The sequence below is a fragment of the Lissotriton vulgaris genome, chromosome 5 (genome assembly GCF_964263255.1).
Source record: "Lissotriton vulgaris chromosome 5, aLisVul1.2, whole genome shotgun sequence".
NCBI classification, from domain to species: Eukaryota; Metazoa; Chordata; class Amphibia; order Caudata; family Salamandridae; genus Lissotriton; species Lissotriton vulgaris.
Window position 1 is genome coordinate 1,547,093,489 of NC_141693.1, and position 20,098 is coordinate 1,547,113,586.

General features: G+C 41.5%; 4 non-coding genes across 4 annotated transcripts; all 4 read right to left on the bottom strand.

Annotated features, from left to right (window-relative positions):
- Positions 1-1,241: 1,241 nt before the first annotated feature.
- On the bottom strand, positions 1,242-1,314 carry TRNAQ-UUG (transfer RNA glutamine (anticodon UUG)). The gene has a single exon. It is a non-coding gene; the product is annotated as a tRNA-Gln (tRNA).
- Positions 1,315-6,011: 4,697 nt separating this feature from the next.
- Positions 6,012-6,084, bottom strand: TRNAR-UCG (transfer RNA arginine (anticodon UCG)). Its single transcript has one exon. It is a non-coding gene; the product is annotated as a tRNA-Arg (tRNA).
- A 1,520-nt stretch (positions 6,085-7,604) lies between these two features.
- TRNAQ-UUG (transfer RNA glutamine (anticodon UUG)) lies at positions 7,605-7,677 on the bottom strand. Its single transcript has one exon. It is a non-coding gene; the product is annotated as a tRNA-Gln (tRNA).
- Positions 7,678-8,322: 645 nt separating this feature from the next.
- Positions 8,323-8,395, bottom strand: TRNAR-CCU (transfer RNA arginine (anticodon CCU)). Its single transcript has one exon. It is a non-coding gene; the product is annotated as a tRNA-Arg (tRNA).
- Positions 8,396-20,098: the final 11,703 nt, after the last annotated feature.

Consider the following 20,098-nt stretch of genomic DNA (forward strand, 5'->3'; position numbering starts at 1 on the left):
GTTTTGACAGTAGTACAAACTGCTCCTTTCTGGATATGCCAACTTACACACGCTCAAAGGTTGTATATGTTTCATGAATCCTGACTTGCCCTATTCAAGTAGCTGAAAGCCTGTCACCACCTCTAGAAACAACAGTTACACCAATCCAATTCAAATAATTTTTTCCAAAGGAATATCTTCTGCCGGGTCAAAGTTGCATCTGACAAAGATAGGTGTTTAAAAATCTACTTTGTAGTTTCAGAACACCAACATGACCCTGAAGAGTACAGAAGTAAAATGGTACCATTTCAAAGTTCCCAATACCTCATAAGCTTCTGAGCGGAAGCATGTAATAAATATATAAATTTTTCTGGAAAAGTAAGAGTGGATATTGGTTTTCATCTTAGATGGGACTCGAACCCACAATCCCTGGCTTAGGAGGCCAGTGCCTTATCCATTAGGCCACTGAGGGACAGATAAACACCTTCATTCTAGAGGCATTATTTAAATGTATTCAATCGTCTGCACACAGGACATTTCTCAGTTCTCTCCATAAGTAAACTTCCCATTTTCATCATCTTCCATCCCCGACTTTAACACTCTGTTCTGTGCTATAATGGAGGCTCTGCATTTCGAGCAAGTGGAGAGAAATTGGAGGAGAACCACTTTCGACTCAACACTTCTTCTTTCCTGGATGCTTTTCTCAATAAACTGGGCTTTGACAGTGGTATCAAGCCGTCCTTGTCTTCAGCAGGACACAGAAACAGGCACCAAGTCTCCTAACCAAGTTCAACCACACTCTGCAACTTAATAGACCAATGCTTTACAAATTAGCCAACTGTGTCATCAGCAAAGGCAGCCAATGTGCCAATCCTTTATAATTCTTCTGTAGTACTTTTCTTTCTCGTAGGCAAAATTAGCACTTTAACTGCACACATCATACAGATTTTACACTTGAAGCACTCCATGAACACATACTTACACACCTTGCATTTCATCTACACACCCTTTAACTAAAAACCCATTCTGTCAAGTCAAAATTCTGCAACCCTATTACATATTCAGTGGGTGTACATAGAAGCACTTCTTAATGCCACTAACATGGACAAGATTTTAGGCTGAAGATGCAATCTTAATGACTGTGCAGTATGTACTCCACTTCATGAATAATTAGGAATGAGAACATGATGGCTATAAGAGTATTGGAAGAGCCTGCTTCCATTCTGAATGGAAAGCTGAGTTGTGTGACCATTGGCAAAAACCGACCACGAAGGGACTCGAACCCTCAATCTTCTGATCCAAAGTCAGACGCCTTATCCATTAGGCCACACGGTCATATGTCCTGCTGTGCTTATTTTTATAATGTAGGTGGTATGCAAGGATGGGAAATATGATATTGATAGTTATTTAGGTTTACATCCCATTGTGTTTTTTCAGCTCCTTTCAATTAAAGCACTCTTTTGGAATCGATATAATGAGAATGTCACCAGTACGATAAGCTTTTGTTTTCTTTTTTGCATTTAAACCTCTTTCTTCATGAGATTAAAGCTCAGTTGTATGCTTTACATAGTTCTGGATATTTCCAGAAGTGCTGAGAAACTGTTTTGACAGTAGTACAAGCTGCTCCTTTCTGGATATGCCATTTTACACACGCTCAAAGGTTGTATATGTTTCATTAATCCTGACTTGCCCTATTCAAGTAGCTGAAAGCCTGTCACCACCTCTAGAAACAACAGTTACACCAATCCAATTGAAATAATTTTTTCCAAAGGAATATCTTCTGCCGGGTCAAAGTTGCATCTGACAAAGATAGGTGTTTAAAAATCTACTTTGTAGTTTCAGAACACCAACATGACCCTGAAGAGTACAGAAGTAAAATGGTACCATTTCAAAGTTCCTAATACCTCATAAGATTCTGAGCGGTAGCATGTAATAAATATATAAATTTTTCTGGAAAAGTAAGAGTGGATATTGGTTTTAATCTCAGATGGGACTCGAACCCACAATTCCTTGCTTAGGAGGCCAGTGCCTTATCCATTAGGCCACTGAGGGACAGATAAACACTGCAGTCTAGAGGCATTATTTAAATGTATTCAATCGTCAAACACTGGTGTCTGCACACAGGACATTTCTCAGTTCTCTCCATAAGTAAACTTCCCATTTTCATCCTCTTCCATCCCCGACTTTAACACTCTGTTCTGTGCTATAATGGAGGCTCTGCATTTCGAGCAAGTGGAGAGAAATTGGAGGAGAACCACTTTCGACTCAACACTTCTTCTTTCCTGGATGCTTTTCTCAATAAACTGGGCTTTGACAGTGGTATCAAGCCGTCCTTGTCTTCAGCAGGACACAGAAACAGGCACCAAGTCTCCTAACCAAGTTCAACCACACTCTGCAACTTAATAGACCAATGCTTTACAAATTAGCCAACTGTGTCATCAGCAAAGGCAGCCAATGTGCCAATCCTTTATAATTCTTCTGTAGTACTTTTCTTTCTCGTAGGCAAAATTAGCACTTTAACTGCACAAATCATACAGATTTTACACTTGAAGCACTCCATGAACACATACTTACACACCTTGCATTTCATCTACACACCCTTAAACTAAAAACCCATTCTGTCAAGTCAAAATTCTGCAACCCTATTACATATTCAGTGGGTGTACATAGAAGCACTTCTTAATGCCACTAACATGGACAAGATTTTAGGCTGAAGATGCAATCTAAATGACTGTGCAGTATGTACTCCACTTCATGAATAATTAGGAATGAGAACATGATGGCTATAAGAGTATTGGAAGAGCCTGCTTCCATTCTGAATGGAAAGCTGAGTTGTGTGACCATTGGCAAAAACCGACCACGAAGGGACTCGAACCCTAAATCTTCAGATCCGAAGTCAGACGCCTTATCCATTAGGCCACGCGGTCATAAGTCTGGCTGTGCTTATTTTTATAATGTAGGTGGTATGCAAGGATGGGAAATATGATATTGATAGTTATTTAGGTTTACATCCCATTGTGTTTTTTCAGCTCCTTTCAATTAAAGCACTCTTTTGCAATCGATAAAATGAGAATGTCACCAGTACGATAAGCTTTTGTTTTCTTTTTTGCATTTAAACCTCTTTCTTCATGAGATTAAAGCTCAGTTGTATGCTTTACATAGTTCTGGATATTTCCAGAAGTGGAGAGAAACTGTTTTGACAGTAGTAAAAAAGTGCTCCTTTCTGGATATGCCAATTTACACACGCTCAAAGGTTGTATATGTTTCATGAATCCTGACTTGCCCTATTCAAGTAGCTGAAAGCCTGTCGCCACCTCTAGAAACAACAGTTACACCAATCCAATTCAAATAATTTTTTCCAAAGGAATATCTTCTGCCGGGTCAAAGTTGCATCTGACAAAGATAGGTGTTTAAAAATCTACTTTGTAGTTTCAGAACACCAACATGACCCTGAAGAGTACAGAAGTAAAATAGTACCATTTCAAAGTTCCTAATACCTCATAAGATTCTGAGCGGAAGCATGTAATAAATATATAAATTTTTCTGGAAAAGTAAGAGTGGATATTGGTTTTCATCTCAAATGGGACTTGAATCCACAATTCCTGGCTTAGGAGGCCAGTGCCTTATCCATTAGGCCACTGAGGGACAGATAAACACTGCAGTCTAGAAGCAATATTTAAATGTATTCAATCGTCAAACACTGGTGTCTGCACACAGGACATTTCTCAGTTCTCTCCATAAGTAAACTTCCCATTTTCATCCTCTTCCATCCCCGACTTTAACACTCTGTTCTGTGCTATAATGGAGGCTCTGCATTTCGAGCAAGTGGAGAGAAATTGGAGGAGAACCACTTTCGACTCAACACTTCTTCTTTCCTGGATGCTTTTCTCAATAAACTGGGCTTTGACAGTGGTATCAACCCGTCCTTGTCTTCAGCAGGACACAGAAACAGGCACCAAGTCTCCTAACCAAGTTCAACCACACTCTGCAACTTAATAGACCAATGCTTTACAAATTAGCCAACTGTGTCATCAGCAAAGGCAGCCAATGTGCCAATCCTTTATAATTCTTCTGTAGTACTTTTCTTTCTCGTAGGCAAAATTAGCACTTTAACTGCACAAATCATACAGATTTTACACTTGAAGCACTCCATGAACACATACTTACACACCTTGCATTTCATCTACACACCCTTAAACTAAAAACCCATTCTGTCAAGTCAAAATTCTGCAACCCTATTACATATTCAGTGGGTGTACATAGAAGCACTTCTTAATGCCACTAACATGGACAAGATTTTAGGCTGAAGATGCAATCTAAATGACTGTGCAGTACGTACTCCACTTCATGAATAATTAGGAATGAGAACATGATGGCTATAAGAGTATTGGAAGAGCCTGCTTCCATTCTGAATGGAAAGCTGAGTTGTGTGACCATTGGCAAAAACCGACCACGAAGGGACTCGAACCCTAAATCTTCAGATCCGAAGTCAGACGCCTTATCCATTAGGCCACGCGGTCATAAGTCTGGCTGTGCTTATTTTTATAATGTAGGTGGTATGCAAGGATGGGAAATATGATATTGATAGTTATTTAGGTTTACATCCCATTGTGTTTTTTCAGCTCCTTTCAATTAAAGCACTCTTTTGCAATCGATAAAATGAGAATGTCACCAGTACGATAAGCTTTTGTTTTCTTTTTTGCATTTAAACCTCTTTCTTCATGAGATTAAAGCTCAGTTGTATGCTTTACATAGTTCTGGATATTTCCAGAAGTGGAGAGAAACTGTTTTGACAGTAGTAAAAAAGTGCTCCTTTCTGGATATGCCAATTTACACACGCTCAAAGGTTGTATATGTTTCATGAATCCTGACTTGCCCTATTCAAGTAGCTGAAAGCCTGTCGCCACCTCTAGAAACAACAGTTACACCAATCCAATTCAAATAATTTTTTCCAAAGGAATATCTTCTGCCGGGTCAAAGTTGCATCTGACAAAGATAGGTGTTTAAAAATCTACTTTGTAGTTTCAGAACACCAACATGACCCTGAAGAGTACAGAAGTAAAATAGTACCATTTCAAAGTTCCTAATACCTCATAAGATTCTGAGCGGAAGCATGTAATAAATATATAAATTTTTCTGGAAAAGTAAGAGTGGATATTGGTTTTCATCTCAAATGGGACTCGAATCCACAATTCCTGGCTTAGGAGGCCAGTGCCTTATCCATTAGGCCACTGAGGGACAGATAAACACTGCAGTCTAGAAGCAATATTTAAATGTATTCAATCGTCAAACACTGGTGTCTGCACACAGGACATTTCTCAGTTCTCTCCATAAGTAAACTTCCCATTTTCATCCTCTTCCATCCCCGACTTTAACACTCTGTTCTGTGCTATAATGGAGGCTCTGCATTTCGAGCAAGTGGAGAGAAATTGGAGGAGAACCACTTTCGACTCAACACTTCTTCTTTCCTGGATGCTTTTGTCAATAAACTGGGCTTTGACAGTGGTATCAAGCCGTCCTTGTCTTCAGCAGGACACAGAAACAGGCACCAAGTCTCCTAACCAAGTTCAACCACACTCTGCAACTTAATAGACCAATGCATTACAAATTAGCCAACTGTGTCATCAGCAAAGGCAGCCAATGTGCCAATCCTTTATAATTCTTCTGTAGTACTTTTCTTTCTCGTAGGCAAAATTAGCACTTTAACTGCACAAATCATACAGATTTTACACTTGAAGCACTCCATGAACACACACCTTGCATTTCATCTACACACCCTTAAGCTAAAAACCCATTCTGTCAAGTCAAAATTCTGCAACCCTATTACATATTCAGTGTGTGTACATAGAAGCACTTCTTAATGCCACTAACATGGACAAGATTTTAGGCTGAAGATGCCATCTAAATGACTGTGCAGTATGTACTCCACTTCATGAATAATTAGGAATGAGAACATGATGGCTATAAGAGTATTGGAAGAGCCTGCTTCCATTCTGAATGGAAATCTGAGTTGTGTGACCATTGGCAAAAACTGACCACGAAGGGACTCGAACCCTCAATCTTCTGATCCGAAGTCAGACGCCTTATCCATTAGGCCACGCGGTCATATGTCCTGCTGTGCTTATTTTTATAATGTAGGTGGTATGCAAGGATGGGAAATATGATATTGATAGTTATTTAGGTTTACATCCCATTGTGTTTTTTCAGCTCCTTTCAATTAAAGCACTCTTTTGGAATTGATATAATGAGAATGTCACCAGTATGATAAGCTTTTGTTTTCTTTTTTGCATTTAAACCTCTTTCTTCATGAGATTAAAGCTCAGTTGTATGCTTTACATAGCTCTGGATATTTCCAGAAGTGGAGAGAAACTGTTTTGACAGTAGTACAAACTGCTCCTTTCTGGATATGCCAATTTACACACGCTCAAAGGTTGTATATGTTTCATGAATCCTGACTTGCCCTATTCAAGTAGCTGAAAGCCTGTCACCACCTCTAGAAACAACAGTTACACCAATCCAATTCAAATAATTTTTTCCAAAGGAATATCTTCTGCCGGGTCAAAGTTGCATCTGACAAAGATAGGTGTTTAAAAATCTACTTTGTAGTTTCAGAACACCAACATGACCCTGAAGAGTACAGAAGTAAAATGGTACCATTTCAAAGTTCCTAATACCTCATAAGATTCTGAGCGGAAGCATGTAATAAATATATAAATTTTTCTGGAAAAGTAAGAGTGGATATTGGTTTTCATCTCAGATGGGAATCGAACCCACAATTCCTTGCTTAGGAGGCCAGTGCCTTATCCATTAGGCCACTGAGGGACAGATAAACACTGCAGTCTAGAGGCATTATTTAAATGTATTCAATCGTCAAACACTGGTGTCTGCACACAGGACATTTCTCAGTTCTCTCCATAAGTAAACTTCCCATTTTCATCCTCTTCCATCCCCGACTTTAACACTCTGTTCTGTGCTATAATGGAGGCTCTGCATTTCGAGCAAGTGGAGAGAAATTGGAGGAGAACCACTTTCGACTCAACACTTCTTCTTTCCTGGATGCTTTTCTCAATAAACTGGGCTTTGACAGTGGTATCAAGCCGTCCTTGTCTTCAGCAGGACACAGAAACAGGCACCAAGTCTCCTAACCAAGTTCAACCACAGTCTGCAACTTAATATACTAATGCATTACAAATTAGCCAACTGTGTCACCAGCAAAGGCAACCAATTTGCCAATCCTTTATAATTCTTCTGTAGTACTTTTCTTTCTTGTAGGCAAAATTAGCACTTTAACTGCACAAATCATACAGATTTTACACTTGAAGCACTCCATGAACACATACTTACACACCTTGCATTTCATCTACACACCCTTAAGCTAAAAACCCATTCTGTCAAGTCAAAATTCTGCAACCCTATTACATATTCAGTGAGTGTACATAGAAGCACTTCTTAATGCCACTAACATGGACAAGATTTTAGTCTGAAGATGCAATCTAAATGACTGTGCAGTATGTACTCCACTTCATGAATAATTAGGAATGAGAACATGATGGCTATAAGAGTATTGGAAGAGCCTGCTTCCATTCTGAATGGAAAGCTGGCATTGTGTGACCATTGGCAAAAACCGACCACGAAGGGACTCGAACCCTCAATCTTCTGATCCAAAGTCAGACGCCTTATCCATTAGGCCACGCGGTCATATGTCCTGCTGTGCTTATTTTTATAATGTAGGTGGTATGCAAGGATGGGAAATATGATATTGATAGGTATTTAGGTTTACATCCCATTGTGTTTTTTCAGCTCCTTTCAATTAAAGCACTCTTTTAGAATCGATATAATGAGAATGTCACCAGTATGATAAGCTTTTGGTTGTTTTTTTTGCATTTAAACCTCTTTCTTCATGAGATTAAAGCTCAGTTGTATGCTTTACATAGTTCTGGATATTTCCAGAAGTGGAGAGAAACTGTTTTGACAGTAGTACAAACTGCTCCTTTCTGGATATGCCAATTTACACACGCTCAAAGGTTGTATATGTTTCATGAATCCTGGCTTGCCCTATTCAAGTAGCTGAAAGCCTGTCACCACCTCTAGAAACAACAGTTACACCAATCCAATTCAAAACATTTTTTCCAAAGGAATATCTTCTGCCAGGTCAAAGTTGCATCTGACAAAGATAGGTGTTTAAAAATCTACTTTGTAGCTTCAGAACACCAACATGACCCTGAAGAGTACAGAAGTAAAATGGTACCATTTCAAAGTTCCTAATACCTCATAAGCTTCTGAGCGGAAGCATGTAATAAATATATAAATTTTTCTGGAAAAGTAAGAGTGAATATTGGTTTTCACCTCAGATGGGATTCGAACCCACAATCCCTGGCTTAGGAGGCCAGTGCCTTATCCATTAGGCCACTGAGGCACAGATAAACACATGCAGTCTAAAGGCATTATTTTAATGTATTCAATCGTCTGCACACAGGACATTTCTCAGTTCTCTCCATAAGTAAACTTCCCATTTTCATCCTCTTCCATCCCCGACTTTAACACTCTGTTCTGTGCTATAATGGAGGCTCTTGATTTCGAGCAAGTGGAGAGAAATTGGAGGAGAACCACTTTCGACTCAACACTTCTTCTTTCCTGGATGCTTTTCTCAATAAACTGGGCTTTGACAGTGGTATCAAGCCGTCCTTGTCTTCAGCAGGACACAGAAACAGGCACCAAGTCTCCTAACCAAGTTCAACCACACTCTGCAACTTAATAGACCAATGCTTTACAAATTAGCCAACTGTGTCATCAGCAAAGGCAGCCAATGTGCCAATCCTTTATAATTCTTCTGTAGTACTTTTCTTTCTCATAGGCAAAATTAGCACATTAACTGCACAAATCATACAGATTTTACACTTGAAGCACTTCATGAACACATACTACGTCATACGAACACATACACATACGAACACATACAGCCCGTCTACGCCCGTCCGCGCCTGGACCACGCCCAGCACCATGCCCCCTGGCCCCCGTCCCTCCCAGCCCCCCGCATTACCTACGATGCCGCCACCCTCCTAGCCCTTAACCCCGGTCGCGCCCCCAACTGCGTCCAAGCCGCCCCTGGACACACCCATGGACCTTTCTCTTGCTACTCCTGCAAATTCATCGGCACCGACAACATCTCCGCTACAACCACAACACAGATTCCCGACCCCAACCACCTACAGTGCATCCTTCTCAACACTCGATCGGTCCACAGACACGCCATTGACCTATGGAATCTACTAGACACCATCTCTCCAGACGTCGCCTTCCTAACAGAAACATGGATGAACGCTTCCTCCGCCCCAGACATCACCATTGCCATCCCTTAAGACTATAAGATCACACGCAAGGACCGCACCGGCCGCACAGGAGGAGGAATCGCTATCGTCCATAAGAAATCAATCCGCATCTCAACCAGCTCTGACGCCAACCTCGCTAACTCCGAACACCTTCACTTCCAGATCCACATCGACCCCAAGACCACACTCAGAGGCACCCTCCTCTACAGACCACCAGGACCCCGCGCAAAATTCAGTGAAGACATCACGGACTTCATCACCCCACACGCGCTCCCCTCCAAAGACTACATCCTTCTGGGAGACCTCAACTTTCACCTTGAAAAGATCAACGACCGCAACACCACCACCCTCTTAGACAACCTCGCCAACCTCGGACTTAAACAACTAGTCACTTCCCCCACCCACATCGCAGGTCACACACTCGACCCCATCTTCACCTCCAGCAATCATGTCTCCTTCAGCCACACTACGGATCTCCTCTGGACTGACCACAGCTGCGTCCACTTCACCTACAACAAACCAAAACCCACCAACCACCTCCAACCAACTCTGCAAAGAAACTGGAACAAAATCACTACGGACCAGATCTCCGCATCACTCCTTCTAAACACCCCAGCCCACTCTTCCAACCCAAACCAAGCCGCCGCCAACCTCACCCTATGGTTATCCAACACCGCCGACACCTTAGCACCACTGAAAAAACGTCAAAGCAAACCTGGCAGCAAGAAGGCCTCATGGTTCAACGATGATCTTAAGAAGTCCAAGAAACTCTGCCGCTCCCTTGAAAAGGCCTGGAAAAAAGACCCACCCACTAGCACCAAGGACGCCTTCAAAAACGCCACCCGCACTCACCACCAACTAATCCGAAAGGCCAAGAAAACAGCATTCAAGGATCGACTTGACAACAACGCCCACAACAGCAAGGAACTTTTCAACATCGTCAAGGAATTTTCCAATCCCTCGGCCAACTCCAACGACATCACCCCCTCTCAAGCCCTCTGCGACTCCCTAGCCTCATTCTTCCACAACAAGATTGCAGACATCCACAACAGCTTCGACCACCAACCCGGAGACCAACCCACCCTACCATTTGCTGAACATTCTCCCCCGTGAACACCCTTAACAACTGGAACCCAATCTCCACTGAGGACACAATCCGCCTGATGAATTCCATCCACTCAGGATCCCCCACAGACCCATGTCCTCACCACATCTTCAACAAAGCAGACTCCGTCATAGCACCGCACCTCCGAGACGTCATCAACTGCTCCTTCAACTCCGCCACCTTCCCGGAAGACTGGAAACACGCTGAACTCACCGCCCTTCTGAAAAAACCCACAGCGGACCCCACCGAACTCAAAAATTACCGCCCCATTTCGCTCCTTCCATTCCCGGCCAAAGTCATCGAGAAAGCTGTCAACAACCAGCTCGCCGCTTTCCTCGAAGCCAACAAATCCCTCGACTCCTCACAATCTGGCTTCCGAGCAAAACACAGCACTGAGACCGCCCTCATCGCAGCAACAGACGACATTCGAACTCTACTGGACAATGGAGACACAGTCGCCCTCATCCTCCTAGACCTCTCTGCAGCATTCGACACAGTCTGCCACAGCACCCTTTTACAACGCCTCAATAACATCGGAATACAAGGAAAAGCACTTGAATGGATCACCTCGTTCCTCACCGGAAGAACCCAGAGAGTCCGCCTCCCACCATTCAAGTCCGAGGCCACTGAAGTCATCTGTGGCGTACCACAAGGATCCTCACTCAGCCCCACCCTCTTCAACGTATACATGAGCCCCCTCGCGGCCATCGCCCGCCAACACAACCTCAACATCATCTCTTACGCGGATGACACTCAACTAATCCTTTCTCTCACCAATGACCCCAGCACCGCCAAAACTAACCTACACGAAGGAATGAAAGAAGTTGCCGAATGGATGAAACAAAGCCGTCTGAAACTGAACTCAGACAAAACAGAAGTCCTCATCTTAGGTACATCCCCCTCTCCATGGGACGACTCTTGGTGGCCGGAAGCCCTTGGAAAAGCACCCATCCCGACAGACCACGCACGGAACCTAGGCGTCATCCTGGATTCTTCACTCTCAATGAACAGACAAGTCAGCGCCGTATCCTCATCCTGCTTCAACATTCTTCGCATGCTCAAAAAAACATTTCGCTGGATCCCCACCGAAACAAGGAAAACAGTCACCCATGCTCTGGTCACGAGCCGACTGGACTACGGAAACACCCTCTACGCAGGTACTACCGCTAAACTCCAGAAGAAACTTCAACGAATCCAAAACGCCTCAGCCAGGATCATATTAGACATCCCACGCAACGAACACATCTCTGGTCACCTTAAAGACCTCCACTGGCTACCCGTCAATAAGAGGATCACTTTCCGACTGCTAACCCACGCACACAAATCACTCTACGACATCGGACCAGAATGCCTCAACTCACGACTGTCCTTCTACACCCCCTCCCGCCAACTACGTTCTTCCAGCCAAGCCCTCGCCACTGTACCTCGCCTCAACAAGACCACCATGGGAGGCAGATCCTTCTCATACCTGGCTGCTAAAACATGGAACTCACTCCCCGCTTACCTTCGCCTTACCCAGAACCACCTAGCATTCAGAAAGCAACTTAAAACGTGGATATTTGACAAGTAATCCTCCTCCCCTTTCTAAGCGCCTTGAGACCCTCTGGGTATGTAGTGCGCTATATAAATTCTCTGACTTGACTTGACTTGACCTTGCATTTCATCTACACACCCTTGAGCTAAAAACCCATTCTGTCAAGTCAAAATTCTGCAACCCTATTACATATTCAGTGAGTGTACATAGAAGCACTTCTTAATGCCACTAACATGGACAAGATTTTAGTCTGAAGATGCAATCTAAATGACTGTGCAGTATGTACTCCACTTCATGAATAATTAGGAATGAGAACATGATGGCTATAAGAGTATTGGAAGAGCCTGCTTCCATTCTGAATGGAAAGCTGGCATTGTGTGACCATTGGCAAAAACCGACCACAAAGGGACTCGACCCCTCAATCTTCTGATCCAAAGTCAGACGCCTTATCCATTAGGCCACGCGGTCATATGTCCTGCTGTGCTTATTTTTATAATGTAGGTGGTATGCAAGGATGGGAAATATGATATTGATAGTTATTTAGGTTTACATCCCATTGTGTTTTTTCAGCTCCTTTCAATTAAAGCACTCTTTTGGAATCGAGATAATGAGAATGTCACCAGTACGATAAGCTTTTGTTTTCTTTTTTGCATTTAAACCTCTTTCTTCATGAGATTAAAGCTCAGTTGTATGCTTTACATAGTTCTGGATATTTCCAGAAGTGGAGACAAACTGTTTTGACAGTAGTACAAACTGCTCCTTTCTGGATATGCCAATTTACACACGCTCAAAGGTTGTATATGTTTCATGAATCCTGACTTGCCCTATTCAAGTAGCTGAAAGCCTGTCACCACCTCTAGAAACAACAGTTACACCAATTCAATTCAAATCATTTTTTCCAAAGGAATATCTTCTGCCGGGTCAAAGTTGCATCTGACAAAGATAGGTGTTTAAAAATCTACTTTGTAGCTTCAGAACACCAACATGACCCTGAAGAGTACAGAAGTAAAATGGTACCATTTCAAAGTTCCTAATACCTCATAAGCTTCTGAGCGGAAGCATGTCATAAATATATAAATTTTTCTGGAAAAGTAAGAGTGAATATTGGTTTCCACCTCAGATGGGATTCTAACCCACAATCCTTGGCTTAGGTGGCCAGTGCCTTATCCATTAGGCCACTGAGGCACAGATAAACTCATGCAGTCTAGAGGCATTATTTAAATGTATTCAATCGTCTGCACACAGGACATTTCTCAGTTCTCTCCATAAGTAAACTTCCCATTTTCATCCTCTTCCATCCCCGACTTTAACACTCTGTTCTGTGCTATAATGGAGGCTCTTGATTTCGAGCAAGTGGAGAGAAATTGGAGGAGAACCACTTTCGACTCAACACTTCTTCTTTCCTGGATGCTTTTCTCAATAAACTGGGCTTTGACAGTGGTATCAAGCCGTCCTTGTCTTCAGCAGGACACAGAAACAGGCACCAAGTCTCCTAACCAAGTTCAACCACACTCTGCAACTTAATAGACCAATGCTTTACAAATTAGCCAACTGTGTCATCAGCAAAGGCAGCCAATGTGCCAATCCTTTATAATTCTTCTGTAGTACTTTTCTTTCTCGTAGGCAAAATTAGCACTTTAACTGCACAAATCATACAGATTTTACACTTGAAGCACTTCATGAACACATACTTAAACACCTTGCATTTCATCTACACACCCTTGAGCTAAAAACCCATTCTGTCAAGTCAAAATTCTGCAACCCTATTACATATTCAGTGCGTGTACATACAAGCACTTCTTAATGCCACTAACATGGACAAGATTTTAGGCTGAAGATGCAATCTAAATGACTGTGCAGTATGTACTCCAATTCATGAATAATTAGGAATGAGAACATGATGGCTATAAGAGTATTGGAAGAGCCTGCTTCCATTCTGAATGGAAAGCTGAGTTGTGTGACCATTGGCAAAAACCGACCACGAAGGGACTCGAACCCTCAATCTTCTGATCCGAAGTCAGACGCCTTATCCATTAGGCCACGGTCATATGTCCTGCTGTGCTTATTTTTATAATGTAGGTGGTATGCAAGGATGGGAAATATGATATTGATAGTTATTTAGGTTTACATCCCATTGTGTTTTTTCAGCTCCTTTCAATTAAAGCACTCTTTTGGAATCGATATAATGAGAATGTCACCAGTATGATAAGCTTTTGTTTTCTTTTTTGCATTTAATCCTCTTTCTTCATGAGATTAAAGCTCAGTTGTATGCTTTACATAGTTCTGGATATTTCCAGAAGTGGAGAGAAACTGTTTTGACAGTAGTACAAACTGCTCCTTTCTGGATATGCCAATTTACACACGCTCAAAGGTTGTATATGTTTCATGAATCCTGACTTGCCCTATTCAAGTAGCTGAAAGCCTGTCACCACCTCTAGAAACAACAGTTACACCAATTCAATTCAAATCATTTTTTCCAAAGGAATATCTTCTGCCGGGTCAAAGTTGCATCTGACAAAGATAGGTGTTTAAAAATCTACTTTGTAGCTTCAGAACACCAACATGACCCTGAAGAGTACAGAAGTAAAATGGTACCATTTCAAAGTTCCTAATACCTCATAAGCTTCTGAGCGGAAGCATGTAATAAATATATAAATTTTTCTGGAAAAGTAAGAGTGAATATTGGTTTCCACCTCAAATGGGATTCTAACCCACAATCCTTGGCTTAGGTGGCCAGTGCCTTATCCATTAGGCCACTGAGGCACAGATAAACTCATGCAGTCTAGAGGCATTATTTAAATGTATTCAATCGTCTGCACACAGGACATTTCTCAGTTCTCTCCATAAGTAAACTTCCCATTTTCATCCTCTTCCATCCCCGACTTTAACACTCTGTTCTGTGCTATAATGGAGGCTCTTGATTTCGAGCAAGTGGAGAGAAATTGGAGGAGAACCACTTTCGACTCAACACTTCTTCTTTCCTGGATGCTTTTCTCAATAAACTGGGCTTTGACAGTGGTATCAAGCCGTCCTTGTCTTCAGCAGGACACAGAAACAGGCACCAAGTCTCCTAACCAAGTTCAACCACACTCTGCAACTTAATAGACCAATGCTTTACAAATTAGCCAACTGTGTCATCAGCAAAGGCAGCCAATGTGCCAATCCTTTATAATTCTTCTGTAGTACTTTTCTTTCTCGTAGGCAAAATTAGCACTTTAACTGCACAAATCATACAGATTTTACACTTGAAGCACTTCATGAACACATACTTACACACCTTGCATTTCATCTACACACCCTTGAGCTAAAAACCCATTCTGTCAAGTCAAAATTCTGCAACCCTATTACATATTCAGTGCGTGTACATACAAGCACTTCTTAATGCCACTAACATGGACAAGATTTTAGGCTGAAGATGCAATCTAAATGACTGTGCAGTATGTACTCCAATTCATGAATAATTAGGAATGAGAACATGATGGCTATAAGAGTATTGGAAGAGCCTGCTTCCATTCTGAATGGAAAGCTGAGTTGTGTGACCATTGGCAAAAACCGACCACGAAGGGACTCGAACCCTCAATCTTCTGATCCGAAGTCAGACGCCTTATCCATTAGGCCACGGTCATATGTCCTGCTGTGCTTATTTTTATAATGTAGGTGGTATGCAAGGATGGGAAATATGATATTGATAGTTATTTAGGTTTACATCCCATTGTGTTTTTTCAGCTCCTTTCAATTAAAGCACTCTTTTGGAATCGATATAATGAGAATGTCACCAGTATGATAAGCTTTTGTTTTCTTTTTTGCATTTAATCCTCTTTCTTCATGAGATTAAAGCTCAGTTGTATGCTTTGCATAGCTCTGGATATTTCCAGAAGTGGAGAGAAACTGTTTTGACAGTAGTACAAACTGCTCCTTTCTGGATATGCCAATTTACACACGCTCAAAGGTTGTATATGTTTCATGAATCCTGACTTGCCCTATTCAAGTAGCTGAAAGCCTGTCACCACCTCTAGAAACAACAGTTACACCAATCCAATTCAAATAATTTTATCCAAAGGAATATCTTCTGCCGGGTCAAAGTTGCATCTGACAAAGATAGGTGTTTAAAAATCTACTTTGTAGTTTCAGAACACCAACATGACCCTGAAGAGTACAGAAGTAAAATGGTACCATTTCAAAGTTCCTATTACCTCATAAGCTTCTGAGCGGAAGCATGTAATAAATATATAAATTTTTCTGGAAAAGTAAGAGTGGATATTGGTTTTCATCTCAGATGGGACTCGAACCCACAATCCCTGGCATAGGAGGCCAGTGCCTTATCCAATAGGCCACTGTAGACAGATAAACACTTGCATTCTAGAGGCATTATTTAAATGTATTCAATCGTCTGCACACAGGACATTTCTCAGTTCTCTCCATAAGTAAACTTCCCATTTTCATCCTCTTCCATCCCCGACTTTAACACTCTGTTCTGTGCTATAATGGAGGCTCTGCATTTCGAGCAAGTGGAGAGAAATTGGAGGAGAACCACTTTCGACTCAACACTTCTTCTTTCCTGGATGCTTTTCTCAATAAACTGGGCTTTGACAGTGGTATCAAGCCGTCCTTGTCTTCAGCAGGACACAGAAACAGGCACCAAGTCTCCTAACCAAGTTCAACCACACTCTGCAACTTAATAGACCAATGCTTTACAAATTAGCCAACTGTGTCATCAGCAAAGGCAGCCAATGTGCCAATCCTTTATAATTCTTCTGTAGTACTTTTCTTTCTCGTAGGCAAAATTAGCACTCTAACTGCACAAATCATACAGATTTTACACTTGAAGCACTCCATGAACACATACTTACACACCTTGCATTTCATCTACACACCCTTAAACTAAAAACCCATTCTGTCAAGTCAAAATTCTGCAACCCTATTACATATTCAGTGGGTGTACATAGAAGCACTTCTTAATGCCACTAACATGGACAAGATTTTAGGCTGAAGATGCAATCTAAATGACTGTGCAGTATGTACTCCACTTCATGAATAATTAGGAATGAGAACATGATGGCTATAAGAGTACTGGAAGAGCCTGCTTCCATTCTGAATGGAAAGCTGAGTTGTGTGACCATTGGCAAAAACCGACCACGAAGGGACTCGAACCCTAAATCTTCCGATCCGAAGTCAGACGCCTTATCCATTAGGCCACGCGGTCATATGTCCTGCTCAGCTTATTTTTATAATGTAGGTGGTATGCAAGGATGGGAAATATGATATTGATAGTTATTTAGGTTTACATCCCATTGTGTTTTTTCATCTCCTTTCAATTAAAGCACTCTTTTGGAATCGATATAATGAGAATGTCACCAGTACGATAAGCTTTTGTTTTCTTTTTTGCATTTAAACCTCTTTCTTCATGAGATTAAAGCTCAGTTGTATGCTTTACATAGTTCTGGATATTTCCAGAAGTGGAGAGAAACTGTTTTGACAGTAGTACAAACTGCTCCTTTCTGGATATGCCAATTTACACACGCTCAAAGGTTGTATATGTTTCATGAATCCTGACTTGCCCTATTCAAGTAGCTGAAAGCCTGTCACCACCTCTAGAAACAACAGTTCCACCAATCCAATTCAAATAATTTTTTCCAAAGGAATATCTTCTGCCGGGTCAAAGTTGCATCTGACAAAGATAGGTGTTTAAAAATCTACTTTGTAGTTTCAGAACACCAACATGACCCTGAAGAGTACAGAAGTAAAATGGTACCATTTCAAAGTTCCTATTACCTCATAAGCTTCTGAGCGGAAGCATGTAATAAATATATAAATTTTTCTGGAAAAGTAAGAGTGGATATTGGTTCTCATCTCAGATGGGACTCGAACCCACAATCCCTGGCTTAGGAGGCCAGTGCCTTATCCATTAGGCCACTGATGGACAGATAAACACTTGCATTCTAGAGGCATTATTTAAATGTATTCAATCGTCTGCACACAGGACATTTCTCAGTTCTCTCCATAAGTAAACTTCCCATTTTCATCCTCTTCCATCCCCGACTTTAACACTCTGTTCTGTGCTATAATGGAGGCTCTGCATTTCGAGCAAGTGGAGAGAAATTGGAGGAGAACCACTTTCGACTCAACACTTCTTCTTTCCTGGATGCTTTTCTCAATAAACTGGGCTTTGACAGTGGTATCAAGCCGTCCTTGTCTTCAGCAGGACACAGAAACAGGCACCAAGTCTCCTAACCAAGTTCAACCACACTCTGCAACTTAATAGACCAATGCTTTACAAATTAGCCAACTGTGTCATCAGCAAAGGCAGCCAATGTGCCAATCCTTTATAATTCTTCTGTAGTACTTTTCTTTCTCGTAGGCAAAATTAGCACTTTAACTGCACAAATCATACAGATTTTACACTTGAAGCACTCCATGAACACATACTTACACACCTTGCATTTCATCTACACACCCTTAAACTAAAAACCCATTCTGTCAAGTCAAAATTCTGCAACCCTATTACATATTCAGTGGGTGTACATAGAAGCACTTCTTAATGCCACTAACATGGACAAGATTTTAGGCTGAAGATGCAATCTAAATGACTGTGCAGTATGTACTCCACTTCATGAATAATTAGGAATGAGAACATGATGGCTATAAGAGTACTGGAAGAGCCTGCTTCCATTCTGAATGGAAAGCTGAGTTGTGTGACCATTGGCAAAAACCGACCACGAAGGGACTCGAACCCTAAATCTTCCAATCCGAAGTCAGACGCCTTATCCATTAGGCCACGCGGTCATATGTCCTGCTGTGCTTATTTTTATAATGTAGGTGGTATGCAAGGATGGGAAATATGATATTGATAGTTATTTAGGTTTACATCCCATTGTGTTTTTTCAGCTCCTTTCAATTAAAGCATTCTTTTGGAATCGATATAATGAGAATGTCACCAGTACGATAAGCTTTTGTTTTCTTTTTTGCATTTAAACCTCTTTCTTCATGAGATTAAAGCTCAGTTGTATGCTTTACATAGTTCTGGATATTTCCAGAAGTGGAGAGAAACTGTTTTGACAGTAGTACAAACTGCTCCTTTCTGGATATGCCATTTTACACACGCTCAAAGGTTGTATATGTTTCATGAATCCTGACTTGCCCTATTCAAGTAGCTGAAAGCCTGTCACCACCTCTAGAAACAACAGTTCCACCAATCCAATTCAAATAATTTTTTCCAAAGGAATATCTTCTGCCGGGTCAAAGTTGCATCTGACAAAGATAGGTGTTTAAAAATCTACTTTGTAGTTTCAGAACACCAACATGACCCTGAAGAGTACAGAAGTAAAATGGTACCATTTCAAAGTTCCTAATACCTCATAAGATTCTGAGCGGAAGCATGTAATAAATATATAAATTTTTCTGGAAAAGTAAGAGTGGATATTGGTTTTCATCTCAAATGGGACTCAAACCCACAATTCCTGGCTTAGGAGGCCAGTGCCTTATCCATTAGGCCACTGAGGGACAGATAAACACTGCAGTCTAGAGGCAATATTTAAATGTATTCAATCGTCAAACACTGGTGTCTGCACACAGGACATTTCTCAGTTCTCTCCATAAGTAAACTTCCCATTTTCATCCTCTTCCATCCCCAACTTTAACACTCTGTTCTGTGCTATAATGGAGGCTCTGCATTTCGAGCAAGTGGAGAGAAATTGGAGGAGAACCACTTTCGACGCAACACTTCTTCTTTCCTGGATGCTTTTCTCAATAAACTGGGCTTTGACAGTGGTATCAAGCCGTCCTTGTCTTCAGCAGGACACAGAAACAGGCACCAAGTCTCCTAACCAAGTTCAACCACACTCTGCAACTTAATAGACCAATGCATTACAAATTAGCCAACTGTGTCATCAGCAAAGGCAGCCAATGTGCCAATCCTTTATAATTCTTCTGTAGTACTTTTCTTTCTCGTAGGCAAAATTAGCACTTTAACTGCACAAATCATACAGATTTTACACTTGAAGCACTTCATGAACACATACTTACACACCTTGCATTTCATCTACACACCCTTGAGCTAAAAACCCATTCTGTCAAGTCAAAATTCTGCAACCCTATTACATATTCAGTGCGTGTACATACAAGCACTTCTTAATGCCACTAACATGGACAAGA